This window comes from Trichoplusia ni, chromosome 8 (genome assembly GCF_003590095.1).
Source record: "Trichoplusia ni isolate ovarian cell line Hi5 chromosome 8, tn1, whole genome shotgun sequence".
Taxonomy (NCBI): domain Eukaryota; kingdom Metazoa; phylum Arthropoda; class Insecta; order Lepidoptera; family Noctuidae; genus Trichoplusia; species Trichoplusia ni.
In genome coordinates, this window is record NC_039485.1 from 12,525,540 (window position 1) to 12,552,222 (window position 26,683).

The 26,683-nt window shown below is 35.4% G+C and overlaps 1 long non-coding RNA gene across 1 annotated transcript; it reads right to left on the bottom strand.

Moving 5' to 3' along the window:
- Window positions 1–25,136, bottom strand: LOC113496392. Its single transcript, XR_003400808.1, has 2 exons — window positions 21,790–25,136; window positions 1–7,553 (listed from the first exon to the last, which is right to left on the bottom strand). It is a non-coding gene; the product is annotated as an uncharacterized LOC113496392 (long non-coding RNA).
- Window positions 25,137–26,683: the final 1,547 nt, after the last annotated feature.

Sequence of the window (26,683 nt, forward strand, 5' to 3'; positions counted from 1 at the left end):
CTTTCAAGTAAATACGAACGAAATAATTTCCTGTTCCAATATATAGGTAATATCGCCTTGATAGGTATCTTCTTAATATTGTATCACTTCTCAGTTTTTATTTTGTTTTCCTGCTCAGTAAATAAACTCTTCCATACAAATAAAATCAAGCATTAATCATTTATTATTATTTTATTTTACGCAGGCCTTACCGCGTGTTAAAAATCCATTTCGAATAATAAAACTACAGAACAAACGAAAAACGTCACGATAGCTTATAAAACAAAAAATAACATCAGCAGGATAAGCGTGGGATAAGACAAATTGAGTTTTGTTCCAGCTCAATCGAATCAATCAATAAATTCGCCACGAAATTGACAGCGGTGCTGATCAACACCCGTCCAACCAGTTTATTAAGGGAATGACGAGACTATTGTAGGTGAAAACAAAACTGAAGATACCGATACATGAAAACCAAAGGACAGAAAACTTCTTTGTTATTACTTCGCACATCCATAACTTCAAAAAGTATGGAAAAGTAAGAGACTTCTTAATGGAATCCAAAGTTTACCTGAACAACTGTAACTGGAAGATTGGATTTCTGAACAGGCTACGTAATTCTGCGAATAATTGTCTGTTACAGCAACAAGTATTTCTTTTTTAATTCGCATAGTAACTGCCAAGTACAAAGCGTTTACCCAAGCGGCAAAATTCCAAAATTCATGCTTTCGTTTCCTAAAACTGGGGTACACCACAGACAGTTACAGCAAGTCATTTTTGGATGAATGTGCTACATTAGAATTTCGTATACTCATGCCGTGTATTAAAAACTGTACCAACATTTTTACGGGAAACGAAAATGCCAGCACCAAAGTTGTCTTGTTGTGAAACAACGAACTACACAAACACGTAACGTCACGGGATTGAATTGATTATAAACTTTCGCCGAGCGTCGCCGTTTACAGTTCCTGCTGTATTAGAGTCTCGCAATTTCTAACTGGGCATCGCAGCCAAGCTAACGCGAGCCAGATCCCTTAACTTTAACAGTTTTTGTTTATAACTACACTCCGCTATAAATCAGAAGCTCAACTACAAGCAACAAATTAGATGCAGCCTTCCATCTTTGTTGAACAAAGGAGTATACTAGCTTTTTGTTCATAAAATAGAGAGGTAGTTAGGAGAACATTTCACACTTAATTAGCACTATTGCGGTTTTTGAAAGGACTCTCAAAAGAGGGTCATTCACAATGCGATGTGTTTCAAAGGTGGAATGTCCAGTTTTTATAATGAAAGCGGGGGTTAAGCTAAGAGTTGCTTTATTTTGTCCCATTTTAATCTCCTTGAAAAACGTACCTGCTCATTTAACTTTCATCAAAAGCAAATGCTTTTGATGCATGTTAACGAAAGATTTCATCCAGTTTTTGTTTTACTTTCGGAATCACGGCTTTGTTTTTTTATTTATCTTTTGACTTTTCCTTTTTTAATGTGTAAGTACCTCCATGTTTTTGAATGAAACAAGAGATATATTATAGCTATCCAACAGTTTTGCAAGCAAGTATAAAGATTTCCGAGTGTAAAATATCGTCGGTTACCGTTAAGCGGCGCAGCGGTGACGTGACAAAGCGATACGTTCGTGTTGTCCCCAGTTCACCATTCTTCATTCGTATGCGGCTCTACCCTGTCCCCAATACCAACTGTCCCTAGTCTAGTCTAGACAGACGCGAGCTGCCTCTCTGAAACTCATTGTTTCAGACAAAGGAAAGTTTGGCTATGTAGCACACAATTACGTATCTACTTTGTTAAAACATTGAGCTCGGTTTCTTGGTCCTCTCTTTTTCATGGCTAACGTTATTAAATTGAAATAAAATCTCTCAGTTTTTATTAACAATCAAATTTACATTTTCAATATCTGACTAATATTTTCATTTGCTTGTATTGTAGATAAGACGCAACCAATCAGGTACAAGATGGAATCAGATTAAGCGTACAAATTGTGCATTCAGTGATTTACAGTAAAGGCAGGAGCGGCGGTCGGTCAAACGTCTATTACGCTAATTGTTAGGCCCAGTGGGTACGAACATTTCCCAAAGCTTTGTGCCCCGCTGCGGCACACCGCAGCCTCGCTCGCAATCTGTAAATGCTTTGTGGAGGTCACGTTATGGGCTTACGTGGTCACTTGTACTATTGTGGACACGTAAGCTAAACTAAGCTGCAGTTTGCATCTACAATTTATCCAATTATCCCAATGAATTGATGGGATTAGACACAAAGTAATGGTTGGCGTGGTCTGAAGATATAGACAACATTTTAATAATGAAGATGGAAACTGGGCGTCACTGTAGCCATCAACATTAACATTTAGATTTAGATCCGGCTGTCAGTCGATCCCCGAAACCAATGACTATTAATGTTGCATGTTCTAGTTTCGTGCGAAATGAAGCTTTGCGATTTGATTTCAATATTTTACCTCAAAGTAGAAAATAAACCACAATATTATTAAATCAAAAGTTTACTGAACTTTGTAGAATCATTTAAATAGACGATCATATTTTTAATAAAACATTTCTAACCCAGGTGGGCAAAAGTAATAACTGAATATGAAATCACCAAAATTTTCAGTTCGTGAGCAGAGTTACAAATTAAAATAAGCTTTCTATTAACCACAATTTTCAATCTAATCTACGGGGTATCCGAAATGTATTTACTTGATTATTATGGGAGTCACGACTTTAAATTCAAATAAGGGATGGATAAAGGCCATTCAATCAATTCTACTGAGGGCCAGTATCGAGCGATTGGAAAGACTGTTGTCATAGTGGCCGAGGGTTGTTCCCCGCGACTAATCCTGGCAGATTCGGACAAACCCCCATTACCTTGATTGATTCTCGACGCTCCGGCCCTGGTTACAAATACAAAGGTCTGCTGCAATTTGGGAGCGCTTTCAATTTGCACTGAGCCGATAGCCTCTCAATTTGCGGCGCACGGAGCGATCACCCGCCGCAACGACCAGGCTTCTCCGCGCCCACTCTACTATGTATCTACGTATTAATGTGTAACATCCAAACCCCGTGTGGCCGCAGACTCATACACATGTATGCACAAAACATACAATATACATATTTTACTACAATGAACAGAAACAATATTTAAACTCTCAATAAAGACGTAGGAAGCTAAAAAGTTCGTTTCTCTTTGAGAATTAAGTACTTACCTTAATGTGAACATAAATAAGTTACAACATGTCTGAAACAGTTACGTTGAGTTGTGAAATATAAAAGAAAAAACCAACAACTTGAAGCAGTTAATATCAAAGTTTGGTAGGTAAAATATAAAAATGTTTAACTTGGAAACTCGGAGATACGTGCGTATATCATTGAGGAAATGTGCCATGGAAATGTAGCTATGTAGTATGTTTGTATAGCTTCATATAGGGGTGAATATTGCACAGCTTGGCCTGTGATATTCATGACGTGCGCCGAGACTTCTGATTGATTGAACCGGCGAACACGTTGACTCCCGTCTATATAAATTTGAAGATGAGATTGAACCTTACGTTATTCATACGTGCGTATTACCTAAACCTCCCACCAATTAAGCTTCAAACACGTGGAATAATAACGCGTATATTTTTAAACAGTAACTCGATACGAAAAAAACTTGCAAAGAGCAACATGAAATGAATTAGACGCTGTTAACAGGTATAATTAGCGTGTAAGGCCTCAATGTGAATCAGTCAGATGGCAGGCGAGTCGGTCTCAAATATACCTAATTTTCGCGTTGAATGAAAATTAAAGAAGTCCCACGCGAATCCAATTTCACGGGAACGGTAATCTCATTAGAGACGTCTGACTTTCATTAACATTTATACGATTTCCGCGGGAGAAAACTTCGAGAGAAGGTTGCCTTTCCGCGAACAAGCCAACTCGTGATGCACTAATCTAAATTCTCAGATCTTGGACGCAGGTGGTCTGATAGAGTTGCCGTTAGCGCGCCCCTATTTTGGAAACTCTCAATTTATGCTGAAACTTTCATTATTTAAAGTTGCCAAGCTCGCTCCATTCTTCTTTATGTGATAATGAAATGAGTATGACGTAATCGTGGATTTTGCTGAAGCTAAATTATGTGAGTAATTTTAAACGCTGTCTTTAAATAAAATATTTTATGTTTAATCTTTTACTTGTCGTTAAGTAATGATATTGAGGTACTGCGTCTCGTTTTGAGCATTTCATGCCACATTAAGATAACCCATATTTGCAGCGTATTACGTCTATGAATAATATCAATAACAATAGTTTACTAAATTTTGTGACGTCCATCTTATAAGCTAGCGTTTTATCTATTGAGGACATCGAAGAGGTTGACACACTTAACGATTGATGCGCTAATATAATAGTAATAGAATAGAATATTTCCCTAACACGTGCATTTTGTCTTTGTATTTTGAAAGGATCAAGCAGAAAGCTTGTAGGTTCTAGGGGAATGTGTGTTTGTTGGCAAATGCAAGATTTTCTAGACTTTAAAACTCAAACCACACCTCAGCGGAGTGTTGAAAGTGTTTACATATTTATGACGACCGGCGCGCATGAATATTCACGCCATGAAAGCATCTGCAAAAAACCAGAACAAATGCGAGTCGGGCTGAAGCACGAAGGGTTTCGTACCATTAAATTATCTGTAAAACAAACGATCGAATTGACAAAAAGCTTATTTTTTGAAGTTCTGCTGATGTTATGGAAGGAAAAGTCTGTAAGTATGGATGGAAGAGACAGCAGATACTTTTTAACGCAAAAACAACTGAACGGATTTGGACAAAATTTGGTATGCAGACAGTTTATAACCTGGATTAACACATAACGGCGAAATAGGCAGGGTGGTAGGAATGCTGAGTTGTTGTTGTAACATCGGTTAAGGAGATGAATCATTTGTGAAAATGACATCTAACTAACATGGTTATTGAGACATGGCTCCGATATAGCGATAGACGAAAAACGGAGACTTATTAATTGGGTCCTGCTCTCTGCTCTTTTTGTACGGACCCCTAAAAACCAGAACAAATGAACGGAATATGCACCATATGAAATAGCAATGGCCGCGAAATTGCGCGCGAACGGCGTTGCAATATTTTTCTTTGACACAATACGATATTGCTTTTCTCGCTACACATACCGTACTGGTGACTGTAAAACTATATTAAATCGTGTATTTTTTTGTTACATATATATCACATAAAATTATATTTCATTGTTCTCATCTAAAAATCGCTTTTCTTCTTATGTGCTATGACAATACTATAGCGGTGAAATTTCGTGAAAGTTTCCAATCTCTTTGTACACAACAATATTTAATTCATCTAACCAATCAAAATAAAACCAAACCTTTTTCCAAAATTTAAATAATGATCCAAAGTTTCGATTAACATCATTAATTCTATATTCAAATTCATCCTCTTCAAAGTTCAACTACAGGCATTTGAATTCAAGTGTTAGATATTAATTTAAGTAGAACTCACTAACATGCTTGAGTGCGAGTCTGAGAGTCCTTACAATTAGACACTGACGGTGTGGAGAGATCCAATAAATCATCCGATAACTGAATCCTTAGCGAATGAAATGTGAACTGAAAGCTACGAACAGGTTTGAGCACTTAGTTCGTCTTTACGTTCAATTAACCATTCAATGATTTGAATTGACTATCTACTATCAGTACTAATTGAAGCTTACTTTTGATATGTTGGGTCTAGTTTTGATTTTGTTACTTTGCTTTAACTTTTCATCGTTTATTTGTGTCTGAATGTTTCACAGCTTCGTAAATCTCTTGATGTAGTCGCCATAGAAAATCTTTGTGATAGCTACCAAGCAGACAACTTACGGATAGTAAATTTATTAGAATATTTAGTAAAAGACGCAGTTGCTAATTTTAGTTTATACCATGAAATCTCACGACAAAATTCAGCTAAGAAACGAAAGATTATCCAAAATTACTTTGGAAATCTTATCCTGAAATCACGGATCCCCATACGAGAACTCCGAACCATTAATCTAACAACTAAGTATAACGGCTTATTAGGATGTTAATAACCAAGTATGTCTATTATCACACGGACGTTCATTCGATCTACGAGCGGGAGTCCGGAATGAACTCTCAATCGGCAAGTATCCCACTTAGCTAAGACAAAGCCGAAGGAAGCAAGTTTCCTCATTTATCGCAACGAAGATCCCACAGGATACCGCGCGATTCTCCGGAAATAGAAAGTCAAGTGTGGAATGGCTTAGATACAACGATAAATCTTGGTGCTACGAGTAGAAGTAACGCGGATTTCGTTTTAAGAAAACTGGCCAACAACTAAACGTTGGGAAAATGTTTTGTCTGCGTTAATGAAATATGTCGTTAATGAAATATGTGTTTGTGGTCGAAATGGACTGATATTAAAGTTTTGCATCAAAAGTTTGGTGGCTTACGAAACTAAAATTTCCACGGATCCTTATAAACATTATCATGGACAAATCAGTACTCAAGTACGTCCTATTTCACTAACTGAAGTCATCGGTCGCTTAACTAGTATATACAGCTACAAAAAATCAAGGCAAACATACTCATCGGTATTTCTGAGAATTCACATTTGTCATAATATCTTTGTAGTATTAGGTATTAGGCATTAACATTGACATCGATTGAATATCAAAAGTGATATTCTTGAATAATCTAGAAATAAGGTTATCATGTCATATTTTAAGTAGGAGATGGCCACGAGTAATTTTTTATCATCAAATTTTGACGTAGTAGCAGGTTCAGTGACCGATTTCGAATGCGTAATATTGCGAGATTTGAAAGCACGTGTCTTTTTTTGTTTTTTTATTCAGCATAATATTGTGGCGTACGGTTGCAAAATATGACAAGACTAATATTCAGTGACGTTTATAACATTGAATCACGTCCGAATAGACGATATTTAGTCCTAAATTTCTGAGCAATGATGTTCGATTCATATAACAAATAAATGAATATGATGTTATTTATGTTATTGGCGCATTATATTCCTATAGCACACACATGTACTGTATCTACTGCCACACTTATATTATAAATCATATGTCCTAGCATCAAAAAAATAAACGACGATGGATATTGACACTCAATTTATGAAGAAGTATATGCACATTCCCAAATCTGATTTATACGTATACGCCAACGTTTTAGTACGGCCTTTCGATATAAACACAAATACGTGTTTGGAATTAAGATGTGACGTCACAACATAACGCGTGCTGGGTTATCAGTAGATCGCTGTGACCAGACTTGACCCTCGTCTGACCTAATTAGTTATCTAAGGAGACACTCGCTTCTCTTTGTTTTGATACTAAAGCATTTGTTTTGGTGAAAACATAACCTTGGCAAATAATACTAGAAACATTCAAGAAACGTCCACATTTCTCATTCTTACCGTCGCGAATAAACTTTAAGCGTTTATTTTAATTAAAATTCATTTATTTTTCAACTGTACCTGTAATTTATGACTGCGTTTGTTTAATTACCTACGCGAAGGACAATACGGAGGATGTCCAAACAAGGCTTACCTGAAACAAAAACAAATAATTAGTGAAATAAGGTTTTGTTACAAATTCAGCTTTTCTGGCTAAAATGGCTAAGTTTTAAAATAACTGGCACTAAACCTATTTTGTATTTATAGTATAATAATAAAATTGTGTTTTATTATATACAGAATCACTACAATCATGTAAAAAGCTGCTGTTTTTGCGAATTATTCCAAAACTATAATTGGAATTTATCAATATCAAATGACGAATAAGCGGAAAATATTACGTACAAATTGTAGCCGACAGCCAAACAAATACTTTGCCAGTTATATAATTTTAGTTTGTTTTATTTAACACAAACCGAGGGCTGTCATTAAAATAAAAGTGCGATGACAAGAGCAAAATGAATGGAGACATTTCAGTGACGCACGTTCGGAATTATTTACGAATATGTATGCTGTTGAGTTTTTTTTTTTGTAACATGGCGCCGTGGATATTGCTAAGGCCATTACTCACGTGGCAAACCACCCACCTTGCCGTTTGCGGGCAGCGACCACTAATTTATAGCCCTTTAAGTGCCTCCGACGTGGAGAACCGCGGCAATTTGGACGAAAGCTAGAAACAAAGCGAGTCCTCGCGTTGTAACAATATCCGCTACAGGAATAGTTGGCTAATTTTGTGTATTTTCATGACAAAATTTTGCTGGCTTGAAGAAAAAAACATGTAAATCAAGAAAAATTGTTATGATGAAGCGTTTCCTAATCGCGTCTTCAAACCATGTCCTCTACACAAAATTTGCAGAATTACAAGAAAAAAATTAAGAAGACACTCAAATAACTTCAGCTGACTTCTTAAGGATCATTATTCAGGGAAAAGCCTACCTCGTCCGCTAGCGGCCGACCAACGTTAATTTATGACTTTTTAAGTGTCATGAACACGATGTTCCGATCTCATTGATCTCATTCATGAAGCAGAAAAAAATCGTTTTAACTCCCATTCTGAATTCGCTCAAAGGTGTTCGCAATTCAAATAAGGTCGGACGGGGACGTCAGATGTACAATGGAGAAGAGACATCGGTGCCTTTCAACATGACAATGCATCCACCCTCACAGGCGCGATTATTCAATTCGCTAAAATTTATACAGACAGTAACAATTCAGCCTATTAAATAAAGACCCGATTTAGAATAAATTACTTGAGTCACTGAACGAAATGGAAGCATGTGTGCAAATACAATGAAGAAAAAAATCTATTGGATCCAAGTTAAAAAGCCCAGTTCTATTACGCCGATGGTCTGTATTCAGGACACGATTTTACTTTCGTACCCGACATACATGCTACAGCTAGGTTGATTGCCGTTCGAATTTACTAAAATTGGTAGTGTCTGCGCATAATAGTTCTAAATAGAATTCATAGAAAATATCAGGTTGTATTCGATATTATTTGGGTGCATGAAATAATTGGATTTACGTATCTGACATTCCGCAAGCAGAATTCAATTTAATAAAATTTGGTGCGGAAAAAATTGATCAGTGCCAATTGAATTGTTCAATACAGATTCGGCATACTGCCATTGGTATTTTGCTCGAAACCACGCGGATTAAAGGGGCTTTCAGGAGAATAGTGACTAGTTAGTTTATTGTTACTCGTGACCGGTTTTGTGTGTTTTGTAATCGAATTTATTTGAAAGTTTTGACATCGTTCTATTTCGAGGCTGCACCCGAATGCACGAGCGGAGTGGAAACATAAAACACTGATATTTAGTTTATATTAAAATATTTATTAATATTAAATAGTGTGATTGTTAGCTGGTTTCCGAGCATTATTCCGTTATGATTCGATAGTGATCGCGTCAAAGCCAGATTAACTCAGGCGTGGCTGAATCCCAGTCGAAACCATGTTTTCAAATGTGTATTCGAAAGGATCGAAGAGGATTTCAACAGTGGCTTTGTATTCGTCGAGCAAATACTGTTTGTATCTATTGTTACGGGCGCCGAGGAAAATATATGAAGTGAAACATTTAAACACTTGCTTTTATGTACTAACATTTTGTTGCCGACAACTAAAGAGCAAATAATATTTATTTTTAATATGTTACGTAAGTTAAGTGTATTGTTTTGTCTTGTGAGTTTCTTAGCTATATCATATATCATACAACTGATGTGGTTTATGTCTTATTTATTTATACGTCTATGGAAGATAGGACTTTCGTTAAATAGCTTAGAATCAGGTGTTAGGTGTTTTTAGGATTGCCCATTACAAACCTCTACTTATAGAAAGTTTATGTACTAATCAGTGAACAGATCCGAAAACGAAAACTATTTACCTAACAATTTAGTGCTGACAATACGATGCATTTTTTATTATTTTGTTTTGAATCAATATGTTTTAATCAGGATTTAATAACTCCCGTACTCAATGTCCAAGAAAGGGAAAATAATGTAGACACCTTTTAAAATGAAAACAGATTTTATAAAACCCAGAATACAATACCATTAAGTATTAGCTCAAAAACAACAACAAAAGTTACTTCTTAGAAGCACGGACAACGACGGATGCCTCTTCTTTTTGTACCTTAAGGAACGGAAGCAAGCGGAGGAAGAAAAAACCGTGTCGTGCTATCTACACCAGAAACACCTTTCCTGCAACTGAAGTTGCGTTTTGTAGTTTATTTTTAGAGACAAAGACACCTCGGTGCTACACAATCATTTAAACTGATATTTTATAGAATGAAGTTATGAACGGTCCTTCAATCGAATCCTTTGATGGATAAAAAAATATAAAGCCACCATCTTTATTGAGCTTTTTTTCTATTCAGTAAATACAGTTCTTTCATTTGGATTTAACTTTTCATTAATTCATATTCATTATTGGATGGCAACATGTTATTTCACCAGGTTGTTTTTTCATTTTACGATGATATAAAAAAAATTGTTACAATCTCAGTATGCGATATCTGGTATCGTTTATTACGAGGAACTTACTTTCACAAAAAAAACGTATTTCTATCGTTGTTGATCCTGATTTACAAGAGTAGCAACGACAAGCAAAGTTGACGAGTCCTATTAGAATAACATAAGACTTTACAGACATTTTCCAATACTCTATTACAAAACAAATGCCACCCACTATAGTACCCACGTCCATCAGCTATAAATAGACACAAATCGATCACGTTTAAGCAAATATCATATTATTGCGAAGTTAATTGTTATCGTAATTTGATATCAGTCGTCTGACCTTTGTTTCTGATCATAACCTGAGGGCCTACCACCGCATCTTCAATTATAATATAAGCAATTGTGGGAGAGAGACAAAGCTCTAAGCCGTGTATCGTGCTGTCTCGTTTCCTCACATTAAGTTCTCTTTTTTAAAGTTGGCGGTGGGATGTCTGTCTGTGATTTCACATAACGTTTGCACGATATTAGGTTACCTAATCTCTGCGGTTAGCTTTGTTTGAGATCAAAGGTCGTTAATTATTACGTGTGGTATCGACCTTTGCTAGTGCATAAACATTTGTTTTATCTAGAAGTTGTAGTTTGTATTGTTATTCAGAAATAAGTATCTAGATTTTACTGTTTGACGAATGTTTTGCTTATCTTGTCGTTGCTTTCTGGACAATTAAATGCTTCACCGTAGACCAAAGATCGAATGAAAATTGTAGAGTACTAGTCGGTCTCGCGAGGAAGGGTTCCGCATGAAAAGGCAATAGACGCGAAAATAAATTTTGAAAAAGAATCCGACCGTTGCTGAACTTCGATGTAACTGTTTTTAACATTTGTTGTTATACTCAACATAAATAATATATCAACTGTGAATATTTCAACTGCCAGGATACGGTATACGGTTCATGAGATACAGCCTGGTAACAGACTGCTGACATACGGAATACAGCTAAGGCTTAGTGAAAGTGCTCAGTTTACAATAAGGGTTGGGCTCCTTAAAAACTGTAATTGAATATCTCGACAAACGTGTTCACGTTGTTAGTCAAAAATGTTATCCGTAATCGAAGATTTCATAAATTTTAGTAGGTACAGGGTAAACGTAGAAAATCCTACTCACAACCTAACGATACAAAGCGCTCCCAAAGTATTTCCCCAGCTTATAAAATGTAGAAGGCAAGTACATTTCTAAAGAAGGCTTGTGTCAAAGGGATGCTTCCCAAATATCATATCATCTGTGAATAACCTCTTTAACAGTCCCAATATTCCAGATGCTCAATGGAGCAAAAGAGGTAAATAGCAAACAGGTTTCGACCTACATTTTAGTTGATACAAACGTCCCAGTAATCTCGAAGTGTCTAGAAACGAAAGGATGTCGGCGTAAAGTAAACACTTATTGCTTATTTGTTTGGCTTTTGTTTTAGGATTGGCCCTCAGTAATGGGATTGCGCAGGAAATTAAAAATGGAGATGTTTTTTTGTTTATACAGTCGATAGAATATTACAAATTGGAAAATACTTTTAAAAAAGGAAAATTAAACTGAACGGGACTCCTATATGAAATATCACGATTTAATACAGTTTTTTCGGTTTTCTAATACGTTCTGGCATAATCTAGAAGACATATCACAAAAAAGTAGTAGGAGTATCAAACGAACATAATGATCAACCGAATATAAGGCAGACATGTTTTCTTTATAGCTTAAATACCTGTCAATAAGCAACGTTCGTAATTGCGACTATTTATATCAAAAACCTTTTTAAAATAAAATCGAATGAAACATAAAACAAATATTGATGAAGGCTATAATGAATTAAGCTACATGTTATTTCTCGTGTTTGTTTATAAAACTTTATTTATTACGTTCTAGGTAAACATTGAACTCGCAAAATACACAATGCTTGCTTTAATCAAACACTAACTATTGCACACTGTAAAATGAGGGTAAATATTAAAGCGATCAATGCCTGTACCATGTGATCTTAAAGGCAGATTGTAGCCGTCGTTGAAACGAGACCCCGCTTTACAAAGTTCAGCGCGTTGTCTCGCTTTCGCAATAGGTACAGTTCTGTTAGTGCGCTCATAGCATAGGCATAGTTTGTGAAACTGCTTTATAAGCTTAAATTTATATTAAGGTCAACGCTTACGTTTAATAGACCATTTTCACTTTGATGCCCATAAAGTCCAGAATATTGAAGTTAAAAGACAATTGTCACAACGCTGACAACCTCTGAAATTGGAACTATAAATTTCTATAACCTTACGCGGTGAATATTTCTACTCAGACAAAAAAAGCTATTTAACTTTTTCGTCACTAGCTTAGTAAGTTATTAAGATTCAGTTAGTTTTTTACCCTATTTTACTTTGCCTTGCCTTCTACCACGTAAAATGCCATGAAACATGAACCCTGGTTATTTATTAAATGTTCTGATATTTTGTTCCATTTGTGCACCCTATAACTACAGAAGTTATAGTAGTACGAGGCATTGTTCTATAAAAAATCGACCACAGTTACACCGGTAGTTGGCCACTAAATCTGAGCCGCTACGAACCAGTTTTAGCTTTTTTACTGTGAATTATTCAAAGTCCGATCGTGTCGTGTTTTTTAGAGTACCTAGCGTGACCAGGCGATGGTATTTTTGTTCTGAATAAAATTTATTTAAAAATGAGACCTTTTTAACGAAATAAGGATGATGACTGGGTAAAATGGAAAAAAGTTATGATTCCCTCAGTTAGATAATTCAAATATATGATTCAAATCGATGGTACTTCATTCCCCAGCGCTTTAGTTCAGGGGTAGTTAACATTTTATAAAATATGCTGGGTAACCTTACACCCCTTCTACTGTTGGAATACTTATTTGAAATAAGCTTTGGATACTCGTATCCAGAACTCTTCACCTTCCTTTTATTCGGCGATTCCGTATCTAAAATGCATTCGTGACGTTTGCCGCCCGCTGTTACCCCCGTTTACTTATTTCACCAATGCGCAAAGTGTCATGATGCCTGTACTATATGTTTTGAGTCGAATCTGTATGAAATTGATAGTAATAACCAAAGTAAATAAGACTCTTGGTCACAGCAATAGTCGTACAGAACCTATAGAGAATTATGACAATAAAAAGGCACCAAAAGCTTTCTAGATATTCTAAAACCTTCAAATCGAACCTAAATTGCTTGATGACTCGCAATTATCGTTCGTCCAGCGATTAGGATCAAATTTGTCAATCACCTAACTTTCAGAAGTTAAATACCTAGCCATTTGATTTCGAACTGCAATAAAACTGTAATTAAATTAAAATAATTGGCTCGATAGCTGTCGCGAATTCAACGTTTTGCGGGAACATAACAGTTGGTAATTTGCGAGCGAAATGTGTATGAATATTTTCAATAGAACGATTCGTATCACGACAAAATGTTGACGACCCCTCGAAATGACGTCATAATGGGCGGAATTTCGGTACTTATTACCTGGCTACATTTCCTTTCAGGTCCCCGTCATGGTATGTGATATCACTGCATTATTTATATCGTATTCCCCGCTGATGCGTTTACCTATTGGAAGCTCAAACGATCGCTGCGAAAACGTTCAACGTAACATAAGAAAGCACTTTATGTGTACCGAGGTTAGCAGGAAAAACACGGGAAAGCGGAAAAGAAAATATAGCCCAGAATGTTATTTACGTAACTGCTGTAAACAAACAAATGTTACGAGTTGTTTCCGTATATAATTGATATAATTTATGAAGTGGTGTTCATCCGAGGATTAATAATAAATGTGGTGTGAGTATTCATCGATTTTAATGGTTGCTGGTTAAGCTTTTGTGTTCCAATAAAGATTAATTTAAATATTATTATCACTGATCACGCGTTAGCTTTTATTTATGTACATGTACAGTAAATTTTAGTTATTAGATATTAATTTTGTTATGGTCTTCCGTTTTCCGTTTTTAAGTCGAATCTTGTAATCCCCGGTTTGCTTAAAAAGTTAAGTCACAAACAATAATAATAAAAAAATAATCAATAAATTCAAACATCTGTAATCCATAAAAGTCCTGAAAGAAATCAAAAGGTTTTCTACATATTTTCCCGTGCTATTCATTCTACTTACATAAAATGAACCATGTTTTTTCAAACGTTTCTAGATAACGAACGTAACTTAGCAAGACTCTTTCATAATTACTAAACTAAACAGTTACCTTATGGAAGCTAAATTGAAAAGTAAAAAAAAGCCTTTGAACTGCTACGGAGTATATCTTATGTTACAGTTAGCTTTAGATCGTGACTACCTGGTAGACTTTATAATAAAGTGGATTAAATACTGAAAGAAAAATAAAGTTTCTTTCCAGAGCTGATAAAAAAAAATACATTTACAAAAGACACGACTGTAATCTTTGCAATCTCCAAAAATGTAAACCATCACAATATTGAACAATATTGCAACTCTTGTACACACTGAACAAAGGCTTGCTTTTATCGGAAGCAATTTCTGTAGCCCTGAAGCAAAGGTTGGCTACTTGACATCCTATATCCGGCGAACATTTCCAGGTTGTCAGACGAGACTAAATCTCCCGGGAAAGAGCAGCGGTCAGAGCCGCCCATAGACAGGAAATTGTATGTCGACCTACGTCACGATTGCCCGCCTACGTTCAACGAGAGCGCACCAAAAAATAAACTCCCAAAACAAAATTATCCGCAATACAAGCACTTTGAGACATAACAAACATTTAAGGAAAAGCCCCCAATTGTTTGGATCACGTCCTTTTGACTAAGACGGTGCACTTCAATTATCTCAGAGTTTAATTAATTTAAGTAGCCACAATGTTCTGTTGAACCGGAGAAAATGGCTGGAAATCAGGTTGACAACGTTTACGATTTGCGTTTGGTATTTAGGCAGAAATCCAAACGATACCACAGACTTGTGCATTGGCAACGTCTGAAACCACATCCAATACCGACGTATGGGTGTGCTCTAAAGATCACTGCAGCGCTTATTCAACGGAATCAGATTCTAGGGTTGTGCCTTTTTGGTCCTGCATGCTAGATATAGCCCTCAATCTATACTGGTGTAAGCATATAAGGCATATATTTCTTTACTGCAATAAATCTGTCCCTAAAAACCGCTGTAAATCACAAGTCCCTTAAATAATCGTATAGAAAAAAATATACAAGTTTATATACCCATACAACTTTTTTAAGTCATCAGAGTGGATGTTTATTTTCAAACACGATTTCTTTTCCGTCACTTCAATGTGTCTCTTCGCCCCTCCATCAAAAGTTGGGGGCTTACATAACTTAGAAGGAATCCTCTTAATTCAAAGCCTTTCCCGAGCGCAGGTAGGTACTTAATACCTGTGTGAGGGTACTTAAGTGTTAGAGTGACCACAGAAAGACTTCTTGTCTGTCGATCCTGTCGGATGCCTAAGCCGGCCTTTGAAGCAGTCTCCTTTGAAATGTTTCATTTCATTGTGTATTTCTTGTTGGTCATTTAGGTTTTGTGGACGAACTCTTTGGGGCTTATGCGGTTTATTTGACTGCAAGTGATGAGTTTGTAGACATCTTAAATGATGGTTAAAACTGGTTTTACAGAAACTTACATTTGAAAAACGTTGCGTCTTGCTGGGTTTTGCCATTTGTTGTTTCTATAACAGCTTCTAGATGTGTCTTACGAAAATTGTGATATTATTTCTGTTATAAGATACTGATAAAGATTTTATTACAAAACATTAAAAATACTTGTATACTATTGAAATAATTTTCACAAAACTTCATAACACGAGATAAGCAATTTAATTAATTCCAGAAGAATTCGACTTGTTAAACTCTTCATACTCTAAGCAAGAAGTTTCAAACGCTGTGCAATCTTGATAATTGAACAAAAACTGGCATTTACGAGTATCTAGCTATTAGGCAACTAGGTAGTATTGCTCTCTATTGATGCTGAAAGTTATATATTGGAGATACGTGAGCTATGAATGTCGTGGTAGCTTTATGTTACTGGATAGATTTGTATGCGGTGCAGGCAAAGTACCAATGTGACTTTATCAAATTGATAAATGAACTTTCTTGATTATTCTTAGAGCGCACTGACAAATAGCGACGAAAACATCGTGAGAAACCTTAATTCCAAATATTGGAATCTGTAAAATCGAACACTCAGTGAGCTGACGTGGTGATCAGTTGATCAATGCTCAAACCTTCCTAGGCCTTACATAGTAGTCCTAAACAATGTATATAACAAACAAACCCAATTTCAACTAGGTACTATGCCTGTGCCCAGCAGAGGGACATAATATAGGCTGAGCTCTGAATATCTATTCTACATAAGTACCTTGTACTTAAAGTAGGTAATGGCAAAGTTCAGACTCCTCCGTATTAGTACGACTTTGCAAAGTTGCTAACAAAACCAATGTGGGGCTTATTTGCATGGCTAGTACTAGTTAGTTTCTCGTCAACATGTGGATAGATCTTATTCTCTGCAATGTGGACTTTTATGGAATGTTTATTTGAAACTAATCACACAAATGTGAATGTATGGGAGTGGTTTTGTATATAAGGCTTACCACTTGTCTGATCCTTTGTAACGAGAAGAAGAGCTATCACTCCAAGTGTATGGTATCCGATTTCCCTGATTTCCAGAAAGATATGCCTAAATATTTCCAGGTTAGAAATTCTCATTTTTTTGAGCCAGAACCATCCTATTTATACAACGACTCCCGCATTAAGTAAATTTAACAAACATTCAAGTGACAACTGATCGTGTTTGCGACGGGTTTCTGATATCAACTAGAAGAACCCACTGCTACTATGTGTTACGAACATGCTAGTATATATATTGTTACACACAGTGAAAGATAAGTTCTTTAAATATATAACATGAAGAAAGTAGTGCTGAGTAGAAACATAGACAACGCTGTGTTAGGTGAAGAAAATACCGCTTTTCTTAAACATGAAATTTGAAATGTTTGTAGTAAAGTCTACAAAAGTATAGAGGATATTGAGTATTTTGTGCATAGCACAATACATATGTGTGTTGATTGTGAATTGTGCACATATACATTTATGTATAAAACTGGGTTTGTTTGTTTCATGCATTGTTTAAATAGTACCTACACATTGAAAACAAACCAAAACAAAAGTTGCATATTGAAAATTTCTCCACAACTGCGGGCATAATTCTATAATAGTAGATAGAATTAAATATTAATTGAGACCGAAATTAAACAATTTATTACAAATAATCTGCCTCTTTTGTGGCGTTGATATACCAAAAGTTGTAATATTATGCTGTTGAGTATTCAGATGACAACCCATAGAATGTTTTAAAACTGAAATAAATTCAGTTAGTTTTCCTGTGACGCGAATACGAAATCTCGATACAAAGCGTGAATATTTAACAAACATTTTTATTTAAATTTTATGTTTGCTGTTTGTGTTTCATTTTAGGGTTCCGTAACTAGAGAGTAAAAACTTAATTCTGTCATAAAGGCATCACTGTTTTTCCGTCTGTTCGCTTGCTCTTTATCTTCCAGAAGGCTATATCTCATGGATTAAAAAAGAACCTTAAAGATTGAGGTTATGCAACACTTATGACCATCAAAGTTTTTTTTATTAAATGTAAAAAGTTAACCGACCACTAACCCTCAAAATTATTGGTCATCCAACCGATGTACTTTTCTATAGTCTATATTTACGGAACCCTTTGTCGCAAGTCCGATTCGCACTTAACGGGTTTTTAAGAAAATAATTAATGTTTCTTCCGGTGAAATGCGCATCGAGGCTTCACTTTACTGGAATATATTTAATTAATTATTGAGGCCCCTTTCATGCAGTTTTCATTATAGGCTTTATATCAACCTATTTACTGTTGAGTGCTTCCATTAACATTCTCGTAATTATATAAAATATCTCATAAAATTGTGCAGCTAGGTACAAGCACCATTTAATATATATATATATTTTAATGTGCTTTTAGAAAGTCTCTAAAAACTATAAAATGTAGAAAACACAATTCAATTTACTTGAAAATGGAATAGTTTCCACACCTAACGTTTTAGCTTTTTGCTTTAAAACGTGAGTGTTATAATCGAAATGCTCATTCAATTTGGTTTCATAAAATATGTAATTAATTTTGAAATTTATTCAAGACGAAGGTTTCAAAAGCAAACAATTGTCGCAAACACAATGATAACTCTGCTTCAGTATAATTAAGATAATTATAATCGTTATTTAATGCATGTTATAACTCACATGAAGTGTTCCCGGCCACGGTCGGAAGCTTCGAACAGATAGGGCGTGCTAAACGCTTCAGTTTTTGTTAACGTGTGTGGCTACTAAACGCGTGTTTGGCGGCGTTCCAAGTTGCACCCGCCCCGCCCCACTATTCGCCACAAGCTCTGCTTTACCTCACTGAAGCCCACCTAAGTTTGCGATCCAGAAGCCTCTGCTTGTTATTCTTGTTCCTTGTGAATACTTTAAGTTTTCTTTATTGTATTGCTGTTTCTCTACCTGAAGATTTCGTCATATTTCTGCTCGCTTGCCAGCGCCGGTAAAGGTTTCAATGTTATCTATGTTTATGCGTTTGTTTTTATGTCCGTTGTTTATTGGTTGCCTTGGAAACCAATTTTAGGACGGTGACTTTCATATTATATTAAGAGAGTTTTGTTGCTATGTATCACGCGGCTACGTGCAATGACTTAATATCGTATATAACAAAATTAAAATTATGCAAATAACTCTCAGCGAGCGGTAGTGAGCAGTTAATACGTAGCGTTAGCAACGAAACGCGTTGTAATAAGCAAACAATATTACCCCCCAAGTTCGTAAAATTTATGAGGCGGTTATTCGCTAAGGCATAAACAGGGGTGCTTCGTAGCAATAACGAAATGTAACATCGTATTCAGTACAAGTGCCTGAAACATTGTCGAATTCATTGCTTTTACATTTTCGAAACTTTCCACGGTATGAACTAGTAGGTACGTTTGGTTATCAAAGTTGCTTAGTATTCATTTGAGTTAGGGAGTTACAAAGCTAGCGTTTGAGGTGCAATTCAAGTTTCAAATTTATTTTCGTATGATGGTTGGTTGGACTTAATTTGTTAGTTTAAATTAAATATTGCAAAGCTTTTGTAAAGATTTATTGTTTAACGCATGGCTGTGACAGGTACCAATCTACCTAACTTTATAATTCCATATAATATCTTAGGTATTAAAAGTAAATAAACAAAGTAAAGTTCTTTGTTCGAAGTCGGTAATAAAACGGTGAAAGCTTTAAGTTATGAAATCAAAACAAAAGAGGTTTTATTTCACGACAATATGACATGAATGCGTAGGGTGACACGATAATGTCGCTTGTTATGTAACTTTGAAATACTTTGACATTTCAAACGCACACGTACGAAACGAAATAAGCAAAAATAGAATTGAGAGATTGCAAACTTTTTATAAAAGATATTTGCCTACTTAAAAAAAGTGACGTGTGACGAAAAATTTTATAACGATAAAGAGGTTTCACTTCAAAAATTATCTTATTTCAGCGAATAGATAGTCTGGGCCATTTTTAGTAACTGAATAAGGAGTGAAGAATACATTGCAAAAAAATCTATTCGTCAAAGTCAAGAATCAGGACTTCGCAAAATTTGTTGCGATACGTCAGTAAACCTAAGATATGTTAACAAATAAAATAAACCCGAATGTTCACGACAGTCATGCAAAAATAAACAGGAGTTAAGCCTGAATATTTAGGACTGATTTATATGGATGGAATATCAGCACATACATTTGAATTGTCACATTGGTATTCTATTCGAGTACATTGCGGTAAATAAAATCAACATGTAAATGAAAACTTTGGGGCACTCTACGATACAATTTGAGTTTCATTTCTTCGGCGAAGCGATATATCTTACAGATGACATGTGAAAACAATAACTCCTGAAGCGTTCTCCTAGCTGACACGAGAAAACAAAGCACCTCTACCAGGGCGCGTATAAATTTTGGATGCCCCCGCTTGAGACGACATGACCTTTTTTGTGCATACCTCCACAAACCTCCGAGGATTATTTATCTTAAGTCGCTGGCGGGAATTCGTAAGAACCTACGTAGATACGCAAAAAAGGACTAGGTCAATAGCGGACTTCGAAGTTTGACTAAAAATATGAAATTCTTGGGACCACTCTTTCCATTACGCAAAAACCACTGACGAGATTAGATACTAAAATTTTAGACTCCTTTCTAGAAAATTACAAATATTTAAAAATGGTATCTTATTTTCTCGAGTTTGTGCTTGCAATTGTCTGGCTCGTTACCTGCAGTGGAATATTAGATAGAAATAATATTCTGAAATTATACTTTTTAGATGACAGCTTCAATTACTTGAACTATAAAGTTTATTTAACTGGGAATGCGAACGTAGGTGCTTTTCACAGACTCTATTAAATGCGATTTAGCAAGATTTAATAACCGTAAACTTTATGAGCATGCAATATTGGTAGTGTTATTAAAAGTTATAGCTTCGAACGTTTGATAGTAATATTATTATGATATCATTAAAATTGTTGATTTTCAAAATCATGTTCACTATTTAAAACTACATGCTCAAACATTTAAATAATCCAATCTTAAGTAATGTTTTGATCAGTTCTTAACCAATACTATGACTGCACGGATAGCCGAGTGGTTGAGGTCATTCCGCCAAACCTACTTTGCGCGATCTGTCGCGGGTTCGATCCCCGCGCAGGACAACCATTTGTGCGATCCGCGAATGTCTGTTCTGAGTCTGGGTGTCTTTGTGCATGTGAATTGTATGTTTGTTAAACCCCTTGCGACACAAGGATTCCTTAGTGCGGGAGTCGTCTTCTTTCTTGGAAATTGTTTTGGAAACCTAATCTTTATACCTTTATTATTATTATCGACAAACGACAGAAAGATTGAATAATAGCGTACATAGAACCCTAATAATCAGTAAAAAGCTTTTCAACAATTCTGCCACTATGCGAGGTGGGAGGAAGTGGGGTTCCTGCATTTGAGTGGTCCTTTCAAGGTCAACATTAATGCACGAGTGTTTATGGCTCCAAATAGCAGTCCAAACTAATTCAAAATAGTTGAAACACGAGCCACCTACGTAAGATTTATAAGCCTGACATGTTAAAATATATCTATCCCTTTTTACGGATTGTACTTACGATGTAATAGACTGAAAAGAAAACAATAATATATGCAAGTACCTTTACAAGACGTACGTATCGTCTTAACTTTGTTATATTAATGCAGATCACATTCACAACCATTTATTTGAAAGTAAACATACTCCGAAGTATCGGTTTCAGTTACTTACGTGGGTAAAATATAAAAGTCTTTGTTGAATACCTGAAACAAACAAGCATTTATGAAATAATTTATCACGTGCGGTATGATTTCTTACATTCAATATTGTGAAATTCTGATCACATATAATACTAAATTCCGTTTTCTTTTAAAGTAAGCTTTTCACTAATGAATTGAATTCTTGTATTATTGGGTCTTCACGAACATTCAAGTCACATATTATACAAGACACCGACACTCAGAATAAGAAATCACAGATCACTCACATTTTTGCTTTATGCAGGAATTATTTAAAAGATTGTTAAAGCATAGCAAAAGACAAAAACAGAGTTTAGTTGCAATCTTTTATTTAGAACTTGCACAATGCATTTTATTGCCTACGATGGGTCTATTGCAAGATACATATCTACTTTACTAACGGAGGTATACATTGTTTTACTGCTTAATGTCAGCATATTATAATTATACGTAAGAAAATAGCTACGAGTCCAAAATATGTACTATGTATGTTTATTGTCTAATCCTTAATTATTTATCTAATCTAGTTAGTAGATAGAAAGCTGGAAATCCATCTCACTAATCACTCAAGCAAAGCAAGCTTAGTCGTGCGGTGCATCCAACTCGAGTTCACTGCAAATCGGTTACTAATTAACAGTCCATCGTCTCTCAACGTGCTTTTTATTCGATTTACAATCCTATTTACATGTCCTATGTTGATAGATTTAATTAATGTTTAGCAAAAGCCGTAAGGTCGAGTTTCGCTATGCATTTGTTTAACATTTGCCAAATAAAAAATAAAATTAGAATATTGCGTGGGTGATAAAAAAATATATTTTATAATGGAGGTGCTTTCAGTAAATGTTGACGTGATAAGCCGACTGTGAATATTTACGAGAAGCTAGTGCAAATTTTATCATTTTTCAGATTATGTAAATTTGGAGGTTGCACGTTAACATAATCCTTGGAAAAAGTACTCGGGCCGACTGAGTATAATGCGGTTTCATAGTTAAGAATAACGAAATTGTTTTCTTTTATATTACTGTTAATGTTGTACTTCGTACCTACTCGTATTATTCTGTAAAATTAGGTTTAACATTGAACAAGCGGCGAAATGAAACCTCTCATAAAATGGTCTAGAAAACACGAATATAATGAGAAATTTACAATGTTTTGTACTTTTGTTTGCGTCGTGACGTCAATGTAAAAGCAATATTATAAAAGAACGTAATAGTTTATTTCATTCAATGGAAAAGTAAAGTAAGTCTTCAATAGAAAAAGCAACGTTTAGAAACTTAAAACGTTTCACACATTTGTTGAACAAACAGCTCGGATGAAAGCAACCATACAATTCAGAACGATTGCGAAGTACTTTAGCATCAACAACTCTGAATTAACGACGTATAAAAGCCATCGCTTCGTCGCAAATTACACGAAAAAGAAAAGCGTAAAGCTGGAGACTATACGAGACATGTTCTGGCATCCCGCGGGACCATTGTTATGGCCGAATAAAACTAGTTTACAACGCGCACTCGAGTTGCGCGCTTAGCAACTTTATCTGTGAATAGGGCTACCACCCTTGAGATGCAGCGCCCTAGCGACTCACAAATCTCGAGAACTTAAACCACGACACACTTCGCAAAAGAAGAAAACTATGTAACCATGTATCCAAAATTACTAGTAAGTTTCATTTAGGAACAAAAAATCCCCCCTATAAATGAGAAAATACACTTTTTGCGTTCCATATTTACCGAGATTCTATGACATGTTTAATATGTGTATGTTTGTGACAACCCTACGCTCGCCGTTGCAGCGGTTCATGTGCACTGGAAATATGTATATTCTGAGAAACACGCCACGTATTTTCTTTCATACATGTTTAAGTGAAGAGATACCTTCAGTGATGCCAACTTGTTTTGGGACTTTATTTGTTTATAGTTATTTTTGGTACATGTGTAGTGGTAGAGTTCGAAATTTGAGGCTTTCATTTTTCTTCGTATTGTCTTTCTCCCTTAAACAGGAGAATTTTGTAATTTACAAACTTGTCGTGTTCAGGAAATATTAACGTGCATTTAATATGTTGTTAGCTACTACCATAGTTACTTTTTATCAAGTAAAATGAGCTACATTTTTTCCAGCCTTCCATTCTCTATCCGCATACTCCAAAGCAGTATTTCACTAATAAAAATACTTTACTCAAAACGGAGCCAAATTCAGGAAAATTCCTTATTCCATTATGTGCTGTAAATATTTTTTCTCTTGTAACTTGAAATCTAAAACGAAACATTGGAATGTACATAAAAATCTAGCAATTCTTCAAACAGATAAGACTGAACAGTGAAAATCTCTTGAGCGTAAGCAACATAACCGAGGCTACACTGTGAGCAGGAATTACGCTCAGAAATATTTATAGCTTTCACCTTCTATGTCTCCGATGAATTACGGCGGAATATTTTGGTGAATGCGCACAAAATATAATGTACTCTATACAGAATATATTATACGACTATTTGCGCCCCGATGTAACATTATTTCATAAGCCCTCTACAGCGCAGCGTGCTCCGCGTGCCTCATGTTTTTACATGAAGCTCCCGATTGAAATGTAAATTGGATTCGAATTGGTCGGCAAAGCCAATGTATTAAAAAAAGTTAGGGATAAAACCGCTCGATGCTTTCATGGATTCGGATGTGACTTGTAAAAATTACGGCACAGATAACTGATTTATGTACATATTTTGCGTTTAATTTTGAAAATATAAATATTTATTATTAATATTTTTTGGAGGATCCTAATATAAATTTTATGATACGGTAATTTTCGAGTTAAATTTGTTGGCGTGAATACGATGCAAGTACTTGGAAGCTTTATGGAGAGCACAAGAATTTGATAGTAGTCTGCATAAAGGAGAAAGATAAGTACTAACATCAAGTAAACCGAGTAATCTAAGTAAATACGTGTAAGCGGGAAATCAAGATTGTAGTCGGAAGGAACTAAAGTGAAGATCTACTTTACTATAGAGCAGTCATATTTCTTTTCAGGTGTCGGTAAACTACAAGTTCTTGTGTGAGATGAAACCAGAAGGCCACGATATATACCTATAATGATATAGTTGGTGTTTTAGAAAATGATCTTCATCTTGATTATCGACTAAACTATAAGCTGTTGGATTTGAAGAATCAACAAAAAGTTTTTTTCGCACTAAATACAATACTCTGAAAGTTATGCTTTGTCAGCAATAATAATTATTAATTTTAGAATTTACGATGAAATACCGAGTGTTCGATCACAAAATGACATTGTTTTACACGGTAGTCAGAAATCTATACTAATATATAAAGCTGAAGAGTTTGTTTGTTTGTTTGAACGCGCTAATCTCAAGAACTACTGGTTCAAATTGAAAACATATTTTTGAGTTGAATAGACCATTCACCGAGGAAGATTTTAGGCTTCTATATACCATCATGCAGCGAGTAATAGGAGCGAAGATACAAAGGAAAATGTGCAAAAAACAGGGCAATCAATCATAACTTATATCTAACCAGAAGGAAGAAGTCGCGGGCAGCAGCTAGTATTCAATAAATCCGATAAAATAATTGTATTAAACAATATAATTTCAAATAAATATATAACGTTCAATCTACAAAGACTTACTGACACCTCACACAAATAATTTTATATTCACTACGAACTCTACCAACTACTCTTGATCTTAAACCAACGTAGCACAAATGGCAGAGCAAATCGAATACCACAATAGAGACATATTGTATTCAAGATTAAGAGACCCCGTTGAATAGTGTAGCGGGCTGCCACTATTAACATACCGCCGTTGTTACGGTAATTCAGAGTTAGTACATCTCATAACATTGTCTGACCTGGCGACGATCCAGTTTCCGCAAAAAGTCATTTTATTATCAACAGACTTAGTAGTTGTGACCTTTATTAGTTTATTTAGACATTGAATGGGGAATGAAGTTGACAACTATTAAGTTCTTGTTTTAGAGAAAGATTTGATAAGGATATCCGAGGTTAGGCAATTAGGCATGTTTGCGAAATCGTGTTGTTTTTGATTTGAATCCAATTGTTAACGCTACTAGTTTAATTGAGTTGTGAACGATTCACGTGTTTGACGGGCGTTTGATTGTTCTTTGTTTTCGTTTTGCTGTACATTTTGTTAGTTTGACAATTAGATTTGAAGGACATTCACATGGTTTGAAGTAACATCCTAGGCATAATGTTTGAGTGAAATAGGTCGTCTCAGTGTCCATTGAATTTGATTTCTTATGTTCACGCATTTGAGTTACATTTTATGAGACTATTTACTAAATACCTACAATTACGAAAGCTCAATTAAAACCCACGGTACAGTAAAGTTTCTTATATTTATGTTCGTATTTATCTTAATAGAGTGAGCTATGAGCCAGCTATAATCACTTCTTGGGAATCAAATCAGTGTTATACTTATAACAAGTATAATAACAACTAAGAAAACGTAAAACCAAGGCACTTTAATCTTTCCACGAGAACGCAATACAAACGCTTCAGAGTTTCATAATTTGGAAAGTTCAGACGAGCAACGACATTTATTTTCTATCTTTGAAGTAAAATATACAATTTGTTGAGAACAAAAAAACGTAGGTAGTTGAAAATCAAGAGTGGAATGAAAGCGAGACTATAATTGAAAATGTTTGTTTTCCATGTTGTTTGTTTATTTACGAGGGGGCGGGCAGCCATAACGAAGTTATTGTTCGTCAGTGCTTCGGTCGCTATTCCAAGCTCGCTCCGCTCAGTAATTGGCCCATTGACTGACGTCATTATTATCTAATTACGTGTTCTTGAAACCATCTCCACTCCATGCCTTCGAACCGATATCATATTCCTTCAGAAAATTATGACGAATTAGCGA